At 45.5% G+C, this 15,453-nt stretch overlaps 1 long non-coding RNA gene across 1 annotated transcript in view; it reads left to right on the top strand.

The window, feature by feature from the left end:
• Positions 1-1,708: 1,708 nt before the first annotated feature.
• The window catches only part of LOC128351592 (uncharacterized), a 39,828-nt gene continuing 26,083 nt past the window's right edge, over positions 1,709-15,453 (top strand). The window contains exon 1 of the long non-coding RNA XR_008319899.1: positions 1,709-1,799. This is a non-coding gene — a long non-coding RNA (uncharacterized LOC128351592). The remainder of the gene's footprint in view (positions 1,800-15,453) is intronic.

Genomic DNA, 15,453 nt, shown 5'->3' with positions numbered 1-15,453 from the left:
GCCCCCGGCAGCTCCTATTTAGAGATTGACAAGCAAGCACATCAGCTCCAAGCACGAGCTTGATCTAATGTGTGGTTTGGCCCTACAGCATCAGAATTAATGGATGAATTTGCTGAGGGAATGAACACATGCTTCTCCAACTGGTGGCGATTCCACAGAGAAGCGGCAAATCACATAATTAAGATGAAGCTGTGAGCACTTAAGCTGCATCATCATAACATGAGCTTTTAATGAAATTATCTCGACATGAAAATAAATATAACATCAAGTCTCAACTCAAGCTAATATTCCTGCTGAAAACACAGTGTGCACAATGATCTGTAGAGATGACTCTTTTACCAGTTTGGCCCACATCTGAAGTAGACATTTCCTTTCACTTAACTTTGGGAAAGTGGCCTAGAACTAGTGACAGATGGGCATCATCAGTAGTGTGGTTGGCCAGGGTACAAAACGAAAAATATAGAAATCTTCTGTTTTCCAGAAGAGGGAAGAGATTTAAACACCTGTTTCAAATTATCCAGACACTATAAACATTTTTGGTAATTGGAAAGCCCTGTGTTTTAAGAAAGCGAGAAGTGTGGTTGCCAACTCAACGAAATTGGATAGGCAGGAGTCCAGCAAGCAGCGAAAGGGAGAAAATTATATTATTTGTCACTGGCAAAAGGCTAGGAAGACAGAGTGAGCCGCAAGTTAGAACCTCCTACTGCAGAAATCCTGTCACATGGTGAAGCATGTACATAAATTAGAGATGCACATTTCTTAATCTACTCTCAATACTTTCCTTTTAGAGGTTGTCATCTTGAGGTGTCTCTCTCAGGAAGATGGGCATGTGAAGCTATTTGAACATGAGAAGCAATGGGCAAAATGTGTTCACCTTGCACTTATCTCTAGAAATGTTTGACTAACAAGTGGAAGGTTGCCAGTTCAAATTCAAATACAGGAAGATGCTGAAAGGCATCATCTCATACTGCGCAGGAGATGGCAATGGTAAACGCCTCCTGTATTCTACCAAAGAAAACCACAGGGCTCTGTGGGCGCCAGTAGTCAAAATCGACTTGACGGCACACTTTACCTTTATTTTTAAAAAGCAAGCAGTGTAGAGGAGCTGTTAGGTATCAAAGATGGAATCCTTATTTATTTATGTATTCATTCATTCTGCACTATCAGTGGACACATCACTTTACAGAGTTACACTGGCAACGCAGACAGACCCCTGCTCCCTAGAAACCTTTCACCTCTCCTGAAATGTCCCTGAAGCAACCCTGTATAGCACAGGAAGGAGAGTTTCTGGCATGCACTCCCTCAACCCTAATCCCCTTCTCCAGACTACCTCCCTGTAAGCTTGCAGGAGCTTGAACAGACCAATTGCCTCTCCCCTTCAGCACCCTTTCCTCCCCCAGAAAACTGTGTCTGAACTCATAGATACCCTTAATATTCCATAAAGGCCTGGAGGGTCTCAGGGTTGTTTTGGGGAAGAATTTAAGATTTTCTTTTTCATTTAATTTAGAAAGTTCTATCTATCTAAGGGGTCTACCCCAGTATGTAGAAATCACTACTCAGGGGTAGTCAACCTTGGCTCTCCAGCTCTTGTTGAACTACAACTCCCATAAATCCCAGCCACAATAGACTGGGGATTATGGGAGCTGTAGTTCATCAACAGTTGGAGGGGCCATGCTAGCCCTCATTTGGCACCCATGTCTGTGTGGAAGCCAATTGAGCAGCAGGGGCAGGGCAGTCTCCCCGCGGGATGCTGGGTGGGGCCCCTCTGCCCCACAGAACATTCCAGGTACCAGCAATGGGTAAGTTTGCAACCATTTAAGTGCTATTTTTCCACCCTCACTGCTCCACCTGGAGCAGTGCTCACTGGCTGCTACTGCACCCTACCCCACCCCTGGAGTCATCCTGTAACTAGTCTCTGACACCTTCAGCATTCTATAGCTCCTGGGGGCCACTGAGCACACTCAGTCTGCCTCAGACTGGTTTGGGGTTTATGTTTCCTTTCCAGGTCTTTTAATTTACAAACCAACCTAAGGAGCCTCCTCCTAACTACCCAGAATCCACTATCTTGTTTGTGAGTGTCCCCATTTTGCTTCCACTCTGATAGGTACTCCAATTTGCTATTAGTCTGTGTAATAATGATAGATATTGCAGTTGTGTGGCTAAGATCGAGAAAATAGCAACTCACCTAACACAACCAAACGAGTTCATGGCTAAGGGGAAATTTGAGCTAGAGACTTCCCATCTCACCTTTGTAGCCTAGGATGGCCAACTGACTGAAGCTTTTCCAGAAGGACCAACGCCCCCTATTTCCCCCTTCCCCCTTCTTCTTTTTTTTTTGGGGGGGGGGGGATTTCAAGTTATTAAAACCTCCAGAATTGCATTCAGCAGTTTCCTAGAGAGTGTTGCTGATTCCTGGAGATTCCAGGGCAATCCTTGAGGGTTGGCAACCTTATTTTACCCACTGCATTATATCCTGGAATTAAAATAACCAATAGTTTTATTCAGATATTATAGTCAAGTCAAGTTTTATTTACGGTCCTAGACCAAACAATCCATGCATACAAATAGCAGAACAATTTATAAAAACTCTATAGGTTCTCATTATACATCTTAAAAGCAATATAACAAAATTTAGCTACAGAGTTAAAATTAAAAACATTTTCATCAGAGAGTAAAAATTTAACAATTTGTTCAGCAGATCGGTCTGTCTGTTTACAGACCAGAGGTAGAATTAAGTGCTCCCTTGATTGCCTATGTATTTTACAGGATAATAGAATATGCTCAATAGATTCTATTTCCCCACTGCCGCATCTGCAGAAGCGTTCTTCCAGGGGAACACCACTGTATCTCCCGGCTAATAGTGCAGAGGGAAAAGAATTTGTTCTTGCCCTTGTAAATGCCCACCGGAATTTGCTGAGTGTAATATGGGACAAATAATTTGCTGGTGAAAGATCCCATCTAGTTCTTACTCCTTTATAGAATTGTGTCAAAGAGGCCCAGTTATTTTGCAATTCATTATCTGTCAAACGCTGTTTTACTATTCTTTTAGCATTTCCCAAGTCTAACTCCAGCAGTTGTTCAGGGTCTATTCCTAGAGCAGCGAGCTTTTTACTAACTACAGTGCACCACTGCGGTTGTGGGTTTAACGATAGAAACTGAGGAATTAGGCCCACCGGGCGTAGGTGGACTCTCAACCAAAAGTAAATGATTAATAGCCAGGCACGAGATTCGATCTTTATGAGGCCAGCCTCCATACGCAGTATTACGTTTGCGGTGCATCTTGTAGTCCCAAAGATAGCTCTCAAGAAACCGGATTGAATTCTTTCAAGCATATCAAAGTTCGCATAAGGTCCCAATTGGATCCCGTACAACAGCTGAGGGATAACCTTTGCTAGATATAGTTTTAAAGCCGCAGGAATAAAACCTGCTCCCTGCGTTCTGAAAAATCTGTTAATTGCCACCACACTGCGTTTTGCTGAGTCAGCTACCATTCTCATATGTGCCGCTTTCCCAGCATTTTGTTGGAAAACCACCCCAAGATATTTTATTTGATTGACCTGTTCTAATTTATGTCCATCCAAGGTCCATGTAAATTTCCTTGGTTTATTTTTAAAGCATATAATTTTAGATTTGTTATAATTGATCGTCAAGTGTTCCTCTTGGCAATAAGATGTTAGAACGTCTAAAGCTCTTTTGAGCCCGACCCTGGTTTGAGATAAAATAACCGCGTCATCCGCGTACATCAGGATCAGGATCTTTTTGTTGGCTAATTTAGGTGTGTGGATATCAACATTTTGCAGCCGTTTAATCAGATTGTTAATGTAAAGATTGAATAAATAAGGGGCCAACACACACCCTTGCCGCACACCTTTCTCTGTTGGAATTGAATTGGTGAAATTGCCGGCAGTGTCTAAACGTACTCTTAAAGAGGAGTTATCTTGGAGCTTGATGAGCAATAATAAAAGCCTTTGATCTATAGATGTACTAGCCAATTTAGTCCATAGTAGACTCCTTGAAATTGAGTCAAAGGCCATTTTAAGATTATATTGTACAAGTGTACAGATGTCTGTACACTCATACATGTTTTTGTGTGAATGACTGTACCTGCATTCATCAAAAATGAGCCTGGGGAGGGGCCCCTGGAAATGTGGGATACAGCTTTATTATTATTATTTCTTGTTTACACAGTCAGACAGGTGTTATTGACTGGTTTGTTTTATCCAGACATCGAGTCCTTCCCAAGGACCTGGGATGGCTGGATTTTATTATCAATGTTGTTGCTGTTATTATTATAGATATCGTCGCAGAATATAGGCTGTTCCCAGTAAAGCTGCTTTTTGTAATTGGCTGATGGTGATTTCTGTGGCCCCTATGGTGTTGAGGTGCTCTTCAAGGTCTTTTGGAACTGCACCCAGGGTGCCAATTACCACTGGGATTATTTTGGTCTTCTTCTGTCACAGCCTTTCAATTTCAATTTGTAGATCTTTGTATTTTGTTATTTTCTCTATTTCTTTTTCTTCTATTCTGCTATCCCCTGGTATTGCTATGTTGATTATTTTGACTTGTTTTTCTTTCTTCTCGACTACAGTTATATCTGGTGTATTGTGTGGCAGATGTTTGTCTCTTTGTAGTCGGAAGTCCCATAATATTTTTACATCTTCATTTTCTTCAACCTTTTCAATTTTATGGTCCCACCAATTTTTGGCTACAGGTAGCTTGTATTTTTTGCAGATGTTCCAGTATATCATCCCCGCTACTTTGTCATGCCTTTGTTTGTAGTCAGTCTGTGCGATCTTTTGACAACAGCTGATTAGGTGGTCCACGGTTTCATCTGCTTCTTTACAAAGGCGGCACTTGCTGTTTGTGGTGGATTTTTCAACTTTGGCTCTTATTGCATTTGTTCTTAGTGCCTGTTCTTGTGCAGCCAGTATTAAACCCTCTGTTTCTTTCTTCAAGTTGCCATTCTTAAGCCATTGCCAGGTCTTGGTGATGTCTGATTTTCCACTTATATTGTGCAAATATTGACCATGCAGTGGCTCATTGCTCCATTTTTCTGCTCGGTTCTTGACTTCTTCTTTCTTGTAGGCCTGCTTTGTTTCATTGGTGTTGAATAGTTTCTCATTATTGACCATTTGAAGTGCATCTTCTTCACTGTCCTTGATATATTCTTCAAGGCCTCTTTTCTCCTCCTCTACTGTTTGATGGACTTGCAGCATTCCTCTTCCACCTGAGCATTATTATTATTATTATTAGTTGTTGTTGTTGTTGTTTACACAGTCAGACAGGTGTAATTGACTGGTGGTTTGTTTTATCCAGACATCGAGTCCTTCCCAAGGACCTGGGATGATGTTGATGATTTTATTTATTTTACATTGTATATCCCGCTCTTCCTCCAAGGAGCCCAGAGCAGTGTACTACATACTTAAGTTTCTCCTCACAACAACCCTGTGAAGTAGGTTAGGCTGAGAGAGAAGTGACTGGCCTAGAGTCACCCAGCAAGTCTCATGGCTGAATGGGGATTTGAACTTGGGTCTCCCCCGTCCTAGTCCAGCACTCTAACCACTACGCCACGCTGATATGAAGTGCACTTCTCTACCTACGTTCAACATAATGTACGGCTAACTGTACTTGTGTACATACTTGTACCTGTGTACACTGTATACTTGTACAAGTGTTGAACATAATGTGTAGATAGGGCTAATGCTACTGGTGCTTCTTCCAAATCCAGTTTATGGGTGAATCCAAGTTCTTGTCAGCTTGCAATAAAGCTGTTGATGCTCTCTCCTGTTTCCTTTGGGGAAACATCAGCCTTCTTCAAATGAAATGCTGATAGATGATGAGGAAGGAGGGGGCTCTACAACATCCAGCAATTAACTTGGAAGGTTAATACCAGTTGCATGGGAGCAACAGGTCTCAATGCCATACAACTGGTCTCAATACTAGTTGCAGAGTCTCAATACCATGCAACTGGTCTCAATACCAGTTGCAGGGGAGCAACAGCTGGAGAGAGGGCATGCCCTCACCTCTTGCCTGTGGGCTCCCCCGAGGCATCTGGTGGGCCACTGTGTGAAACAGTATGCTGTACTAGATGGGCCTTGGGCCTGATCCAGCAGGGCTGTTTGTATGTTCTTTTTTGCCCATTGCAACATTCTGGGACAAGCACAAATATTGTGCCAGGTACCTACAGTACTTGCACATTGCGGGCCAAAGAACTTGGAAAATACATCAAGAAAACACTTTGCTCTTCTACCCTAAGTTAATACTGTTACTGCTCATCAACAAGTTTTTTAGGGGTCAAGGCTGGCTCTAGGGTTTTTGGTGTGCTAGGCAAAATTTGATTTTGCTAAGAAATGTCAAGTCCCATCTTTAACTAGAGCTGTTCATTTGTGAATGATGAGTCCACATGGATGGCCAGCAAATGAGTCGCCCATGCTGGTTTGAGGATACAGCTGACAGAGTTCCCACTCTACTAGGGAGGCAAAACCTGCACACTTCAGAGAGGGAATTATGCTGCTGTTAATATGGAAATCCAGTCTGAGACCTTTTCTTTTTGAAAATGAAAGCTGAGGCACGCAATTCCTGTTCAAGAAAGTAAATGCAGCTTATGAGACTAGAGCCACATTCACACATAACATGACCCGGAGGACCCTTCTGGTTTCACAGACCGCACGTCAGAATGCGAGCAACCACGGTTAAAGTGAAAAATGGACCTTCAGTTTCCCTCCCCAAACAAAGAGTAGTATCTTCAGTTTGCACAAGGTTTCATTACCCTCTTCTTCTGGTTTAGCGCTGCCAGCATTACGTTTAAACGCTGACACCACAGTTAGCCTTTTACCCAACTGGAGTTGAGGGAGGAAGCTCCTCCCTCGCTCCAGATGCTATTGGTTGTGTGGGCTGTCATGAAAGAAGTAAACCCACACAGCCAACTCCCCTGCCTCTCTGCAGTCTCACCAATTGCAGAGAGACGCTCTACAGTACATCTGAATGCAGACAGGAGAGCAGGGGGAGGGGGCATGGAACCGCGGGTCCATTGGGCACGTGGTTCTGCATTACATCCGAAGGTGCCCTTAGATGTTTATTGGGGGCTGAGGTGCAATGAGCAAAGAAGACTGTGTATTTTGGGATGCAAAATGTGCAGGCCTTGTGGGGAGCAGGGTGCAATATGACGTTAAATCCTCACACCCCTGTGCAGTACTACAGGGGTGAAATACAACAAGAAAATTAAAAAATGGCAGTGCTATATTCTGACACTGTTTATGTACTCTCTATAAACTGGTGCTCTAGTATACACGGTGGTGGTGGCGCTGGCAGTGGCGGCGGTGGTGATGGTGGACAAAGGCCAGCCATGTTAGGGGTGGTGTTTTTGGAGACTATTGCAAAAGAAAGAGGAAAAACACAGCTTTATCTCTGAGCAACAAAGTCACCCTGCAAGATTGGAGTGGAGCTGAAAACAGCTTGCCTGAATGTACTTTGACTGATCATGCGTTTTGTATTCATGGCAGTTATATGAATGCTGTAATCAGATATTACAGCAAAGCAAGCATCAAACACATAAGAGAGAAAATAAAAGAATTCTTCAAGTTACGGAGGCTACTGTTATGTTCACTTCTCCATACACAAGTCTATAGAAAGAACTTTGAAAGTGAAGACGTGAACCATTTGATATGAATTGTAAAACAATTTGTACACTGAAAAGGACCCAAATAAGTGAAAGTGAAACCTCTTTTCATATTACTGATATATAAATAAGATATGCAGTCCTGAAACTTGTATTCTTTGTTCAACATACAGGATTTATGCAGGGTTCTCATTGCACTGAGATTCCAGAACACGACTCATGATGTGTTGGGCTACTTCTCCAGTAAACTGGACTTGCACCTTCTAAAAGCAATTGCACCGCTCGCCTCCTAAGAGCCCTGCAACAAAAATGTCCAGCACAAGCACAATTCTGGTAGGGTGTGGGGATATGGGGGGGGGGGGTTTACTATTTCCCAGTTACTCCGGAAAGGGAAGGGAACATGATGACTTCCTAGGAAGTTATATGTATATGAAGGATGATAAAGAATCCTGCTTGGGATGGGGGTGTGGGTCATAACCAAGGATGTTTTTGTGAGGTCTGACCCCAGCAATGCAATCCATGCAGACCTAATCACACTCCTGCTCCCCTGGCAGCTTCCTGCTGACTACTCCTCTCATGAGAAGGCCAGTCTACTGTGCACTCATGAGTTGAGCAAACCCAACCAAGGGGCCCCCACTTGCGTTCCTCCCCCAGTTTTGCACTGCAACCCCTCCTCTCATGGGAAGCCTTGCATGGACCCAAAGGAGATTGTGACACTCCATGTGTCAGAGCCTAGCCGTGTGTGCAGACAGGGGAAATAACAGTCATGGGGACGGATCTTTACTCCCATTCAAAATTCAAAACGCGGGTGTGGGCAAACATTGCACCATATGCAGATCTGCTGCCATGGGAAATCATGGGAGAGGGGAGCCCCAATTTCGAGCAGCCCCAGGAACATGGTATTGCCGTACCAGGGCACAAGCAAGGGTGCACATGTACATATGGGCCGACAGGCTGCCAGGGGGCATGCTTTAACAACTATCTAGTTGCCAGGGTTCCCGTGGCTTTCCTGCATACAGCAACCTGGCTCGATGTAGAGGCCCCATAGCCTGACACTCTCATGAGAGAGCTGTATGTAGGAGAAAGGGTTGTTTTGTCATCATGCATTATTAGCAATTCTACTCAACACCCTGGTCCCCACAGATGGTTCTTCTCATGAGTTGTGAGTGGGTGTCCCCATGGTCTTAGACTCTCATGAGTGAGCGGTCCGCTTGGGATCAACATCCATCACCATCTCATCTGAAGAATCTCTCTTCTCAGTTTTGGCAATGCTGTTCCTGCTACCCAGCCTTTCTCATGAGTAAGCCTAGGGAGTGCACAGGTTCCCCAAGGAGAAGGGGCTGGGCCCTATTCCCCAACTTATTTGTGGGGAGAAATAGAAATTGTCTGTTCAAGAATCCCTGATCGAGGCTGCCATTTAAACCTGACCCTGTGGAACCACCCTCCCCCCCACCAAATGTCCCCATCCTGGAGCTGTAATGGGGTGTCCTGCTTGTGTGGCCACCTGGAGTGTTTGTGCTTGTGAACATAAATCATTGTCGCTTGATTCTTGCGGAGTGAAGAACTTAGTGCCCATCCTGCTTACCAGGAGCGGGGAGCAAGGGACAGATTGGGAAGAGGGGGAATGCTCCTGTGTGACTTTGCCGCTTGACAGGTTGACAAGCTTGGGATTGAATGTGGCAGTCTCTATTATTGTGGCTGTCTCTATTATTATGGTTTCAAAAACCTCACGGAACTGCAGTTATGGCACCATCCGTGTTCAGACATAACGCTTCGGTGGCCAAACCTCTGATCACAGCAGTAAATCTTACTGCAAACTGAAGGTTCAAAATGGACTTTGGTGAGGCAAACCGCAGGCCGGTTTCTCCGCAAAACCATGGTTACACACACTTGGATGTGACAGAGTTCCAACCTCTGCCCTGTTTAATTCCGGTTTCATGTTACATCTGAATTCAGCCATATACAATTTTGATGAAACGTCAATATGCAGTCTCCCTGAAAAAACAAAGATCTACTTTTATTTGAGATAATCTGATGAACTGTTAAGGGGATTGATCTTTTTTAAAGCCTCAGATATTGTCATGACTGATTAACTATCCTGTTTTTTTAATGACTATTATAATCCATTATTGTAATGACCTTTAGTTAATTAAAAAATAAATTATGACTGAGGGATAAATCATTATCCATCTTGGGGGGAAGCCAAGATTTATCACCATCCCAGCTAGCCTCTTGCCAAGTCAACTGCCCCCTACAGACTCCCCACCTCTTTCCACTAGCTCATCTTTAACCTGTCCCTAGCCCATTTATATAAACCACATTCTCTTCCCTCTCCAAAATCTGTTGTATTTCTGCACCACAACTAACATCTGCAATAAAGCCCCATTCCCAAGCAGGAGCCAGTGAAGAAGAAACCAGTGAAGAAGAGCCTGTTCTCAGGTTCTCTCTTCCTCGTCACTGTTGAGTCATCATCTGCTAAGCAGGCAGAGAGAAGCCAGGACCAGTGAATGCATGCTCTCCCCTGCCCTGATCCTCTGCTGAAGGCAAGCTCCATACTGTCCCTTGGGCAGCACACCTCAGTTGCAGAGACTCATGGCAAGAAGAGGATGGCACATCAGTATGGGAAGTGGGGGCAGGGCTTCTGAAAGCGCATGGCAGTGGCACACTGGCATCCTTTTGGGGGATAGCAAAAATGTATTCTTTGTACATTCCCTCCAAAAGCTCCCACAGATGCTGCCTGAGTCGATTGCCTCAGTTTGCCTCACAGAGGAGCTGCGCCTGCTGTAGCTTAGCAGTCCATCACCCTTCTTAATTCTCTTCTGGTACAATGCCTGCATTGGTAAGTGGGCACTGGGAAGTGCAAGGTCCTTGGTGTGGAAGGGGCCATTCTCTGATGGGAATCTTATCTGACTCAGAAGGTGCCAGTTAGGCAGTCTCAGGTTCAAAGGGTTTCTGGCTTTCTCAGGGCATGGGTTCAACATTTCCACAGCTTGTGCTGCAGGCCCTCCCAGGTTTACAAGACCTCAAGTCAGAGGCTTGGCTTCTGCTCATGGTTGGGGGTCATGATGTTTGGCAGCAGTCCCACATTCACACGAGCTATTCACATGAGCAGCCCAACCCTGTCAGACCACATTCGCCCATATGAATCTGCCAGGGCCCTCCACTCATCATCTCAGGCCCTGCTCATGACCCTGCCACTAACAGAGATCTGGCTGGCGGGGACTAGAGACAGGGCCTTTTCGGTTGTGGCCCCTCGGCTTGGAATGCCTTCCCTGAAGAGCTTCACCATGCTCCCTCCCTCACTGTTTTTTTTTTTTAAATCTCAAAACGCACCTTTTAAAGGAGGCCTTTTAATGCTCCATTATTGTTTTATTATATCTGGTAGGTTCTTTAGCTTTTTATAATTTTCAGTTTTAATTTGAACCTAATAATTGTGGGTTTTAATCTGACTTTTTTTTAAAAAAGTTAATTTTATTACTTTTATTATATCTGTATCTATCTTATTGTTGTGAGCCACCCCAAGCAGAAGTGCATTGGAGGGGCAGGGTATAAATATTTTAAATAAATAATAATAAATAATATTAGAGGGGCAAATCCCTCTAAATAAATAAAACCCAGGCTAGGGCAGCCTAGCCTGGGTTGGGCTGCTTGTGTGGAGCACCGGGATTGCTCCCAATCCTGGCACTTCTGCCCCGCTAGCCCAACTTCTAACCCCAGCCCTTAACTGGGGTTAGGGGTGTGCACCGGACCGCGGACCTGCGGCTCGGCACTGGGGTGGGGGGTTCCATTAAGGGCGGGGGGGGCTTTACTCACCCCTCCCGCACTTTGCTGCTCTGGCGCCATAATTATTTTTAAAAATGCGCCGCAGAATTGCTCGTTGCTCGCCGCTCCGGGGCTCCTTCTTGACTTCAAAATCGGGCGGCAGGATACTTCCCTGCCGCCCCCGAAGCCCCCTCAAGCCATTTGAGCTCTTGAAATCTCGCCCGGACCGAGTGCTAAAGCGCTCGGGCGGGCGGCGGGGAGATGTCTGTCCGTCCGCCCGCCCCCTTCCCTGCCTTCTGCGAAGTGCAGGGAGCCTTCTGCGCGCGCGTGCGCAGAAGCAGGGAGCCTTCTGCGCACGCGCGCTCAGAAGGCTCCCTGCACTTCGCAGAAGGCAGGGAAGGGGGCGGGCAGACGGACAGACATCTCCCCGCCGCCCGCCCGAGCGCTTTAGCACTCGGTCCGGGCGAGATTTCAAGAGCTCAAATGGCTTGAGGGGGCTTCGGGGGCGGCAGGGAAGTATCCTGCCGCCCGATTTTGAAGTCAAGAAGGAGCCCCGGAGCGGCGAGCAACGAGCAATTCTGCGGCGCATTTTTAAAAATAATTATGGCGCCAGAGCAGCAAAGCGCGGGAGGGGTGAGTAAAGCCCCCCCCCGCCCTTAATGGAACACCACCCCCCCAACCTTCCCGAACCAAAACCACCCCTTGTCCGGATCGGTTCGGAGTCCAGTGGAATGGCCTCCGAACCGATCCGTGCACACTACTAACTGGGGTTAGAGGGCACGAGCGTGCCCTCAACTCCAGGTTCAGGATCATGTGTGTCTTGGGCTGCATACACAGAGCTGGATGCCTACAATGTTCGATTCATGAGGAATCTACCAATGCATTGTGCTTGCCATGTGGTGCATTATGGGATACCTGGAGGCCAGGACTCATTTTCCTGGGCTCCAGTCACTGCTGGGAGCAGTGTGCATTGTGTAGGGGTGTGACAGTACACCAAAGAAGAGCTCCTTGCTCATTGGTTCAACCCTGCCTTCCCTCCACCTGCTCTCCCCACCTTTGTTATGGCCATGAGAACAACCTCATACAGAGATTGAGGCTGAGAAACAATGGCTTACTTAAGGCCATCCTGTGATATCACAGTTGAGACAAGACTTGAAACATAATTTCTTGTGGCAATTGCTGTTCTTAAACACTGCACTCATCCTTGTTTTATGTAAAATAGCTTGACTGATCCCAAGTGAGCATAGTGTTTCAGTGTTTCATAGTGTTTCCCATGCCTATAAAGCTATGGCAACAATTGTGTGCATAAATTTCCCTTCCACAGTTAAAAGCAGGTTGGAGGGGTTGGACTTTAAGTCAGGGATGTGGTGCAGAGGCAAAGGGACAGAATCTGACACACACACCGCTCCCGTGGCATTGATCCAAATTGGAAGTCCCTGTGACTGTTCTAGGCGGGGTGGGGATGAGATCAGGAGCTCCCATGTCGCATCCAGTTCAGCTTTTTAGAAGCCCTTTCCTGACCATCTGGGCATAGGAGGAAGAAAAGTATATTGGCTCATATTTAGACTAACAAAGCTTACTTAAGTGCTATGGAAGAAAGATTTTTATCACTCTCCCCTTCCCTCTGAAGCTGGCTGTGACAATACGTCGCTGAGGGTTGTTCAGTCCTCTGAGACATATTTTTGGAAGTCACAGTGGAAGGGGAGGTTGACAAAAATTGCCTCTCCTGGCAGGACCAGTTCAGTGTTAACCACACAAGCACTATGTTAATATGGAAGTTAGCCAGTATTTTTAGCAGTTTAATCCTGAATACATCCAAGAGCAGATGTATTCCAATGTTGAATGTCTGGTTCCCCCCGATGAGAATCTTCCCCTCTCACCAATGAAGTCTCTTTGCCACCAATACAGTTACCTTCTTGACATTAAAAACCATTGAACTGGAGCCTATTTCTTCCACAAACAGAAGGCACATATATTCATGCACGGGGTGGGGGTGGATTTTTTTGCTGATCTTCCATTTCCTCTTCATCCTCATGTGCTTCTCCAATCTTCTCCTTGGGGATGGGGAATCCTCCAGAAGAGCTGGGCATGTGGTATTTGGGGGTAGCATATAGGGTTACATTGAAGTGGGGAATCACCCAAAATCACCACTCTCTCTTATGTGAATGAAAATCTCTTTTGGTCACAATAAACCTTCTTAGGATACAACTCTTGCTTCTTTTTCAGTGCTCGGGAGACAGAGTGAACTTGTTTGGGTCCTTTTAGACCTTACTGTACATTTTTTTCTATGTGATTTCAAAATACTTGAATATTGTTGATAGATCATCTCCCTGTAACTTTTCCTAAGCTAACCAAAACCAATTATTTTAGGCTTTCATCACATAACGTTCAATGTCTAATTACTCTGAAATGAAAACCTAAGCAATGGTTTTCTTTCTCTTTTAGAGTTGAGTGGAGAAAGGAAACTGGCAATCAGTGATCAACTGCTCTCTGGGTTTAAATCCATGCTCAACCCGAAGACTAAATCAAGAATGAAACCAGAAAAAAATAGAGAGAGGGCACATAAAGGGCAAAGTGCATTTTGTGGGGAGGCAAATATTGTCCCATAGATTTCAGAAGAAAAATAATATGACTGTTATAGTAACACTGCACCTGCACAGGGATGTAGCACTAGCACAAGGTTGTTGTGCTAGTGAGTTGTGCACAGGCTGGAGCTTGCATGGAGCTAGCACATGCATGTTCACACTTTTGCCTCAAGGTGATAACCTATGGCATGCCGCATATGGTTTTTGGGAAACTTTGTGCAATAGTGCAAGAGTTCCATTCCAAAATTTCCTGGGCCTTCATGCAGCTACATAATCTTCTTGCACTACTGCAACTTTGTTCATTGCACAAACATAGCCACCGTATTTCACATTCACATGTCCATCCTAAACATAAGCAGAAGTGAAACTAGGGAAAACTGGTTTCAGGGGTGTAACTATCATAGGGCAAGGGGAGACCGTTGTCTGGGGGCTCACTGCCTTGGGGCCCCCAGAGGCAAGTCACATGACTGATCCCCCAGCTACTATGCGTTTTGTTACCACTATTCAGCCTCATTTAAGATTTCTTTACTTCATGAGCTGAGCTTCAGTGGCGGGGGGGCACTTAATAATCTTGTCTCTGGGCCCACTCCAACCTTGCTACCCCCCTGACTGGTTTTAATATAGATTGACCGACATTCTGCACTGTGAAACACCAGCGTTAGGGACCAGTTTCCAACAGTAGTAGTGCTATGGAAGTGCCTGTGTGCTGTTTTAGGTAATTGTATGACTTCCCACCTTTGCAACATCACCAGGGCCCCCTGCTACTTTGCCTTTCATGTTGCACAGCAGCCCCACAAAAGACAAAACAGAATATCTACTATTGATTCTCTGTATATATAATATTATGGGCCACCATCATGTGGCAGATGCCTAGGGTCCAGAGTCCTCAGAATGGTCCACTGCTGATCCTTGAGACTGTCTCTTCATCTGCTGAAGGCTCTGCCCATAGCCTTTATGTGATGGTGGAATCCATCAGGGCCCATCAATGCAGGATGGTCCCATGGACAGCGGTTGCCAACAGCACCCTGAAATATGTGGCCAGTCCTGTATATAGTGTATGGTGATAATAGAGAAAAACACTGAGCCGAAATTGCGATGGTCTCTAAACTGCGCAGGTGCGCCTTGCACTTTGTTAAAGATACTAGACCGAATGGACGTGGCCAGCATCCCTCCGGTCTCTCCACTGCAGGGGGAGGGGGGAGAAGGGAGAAGGACTGCTCTGCTTCCCCCCTTCAGGTTTCCTTCAGTTTTATCACAGGGGTCCAGCAATGGGGAATGGCAGGGGGACAAACTAGAGGCCACTTGTCTCTACCTTGCCACCCTCTGGTGCTGCCAATGAGCTGAATGGATGATCTAGGGCCAGCCACAGTCTATTTGTGATTATCACAAATATGAGGGGTTTTGTGAGGTTATAATGCAAGGAAGGGACCAATGTACACTGACCTGAGCTCCTTGAAGGATAAGAATGTAATAAATAAACGTTAAGAA

The sequence above is a fragment of the Hemicordylus capensis genome, chromosome 3 (genome assembly GCF_027244095.1).
Source record: "Hemicordylus capensis ecotype Gifberg chromosome 3, rHemCap1.1.pri, whole genome shotgun sequence".
NCBI classification, from domain to species: Eukaryota; Metazoa; Chordata; class Lepidosauria; order Squamata; family Cordylidae; genus Hemicordylus; species Hemicordylus capensis.
This window is presented reverse-complemented; position numbering and strand designations above follow the sequence as displayed.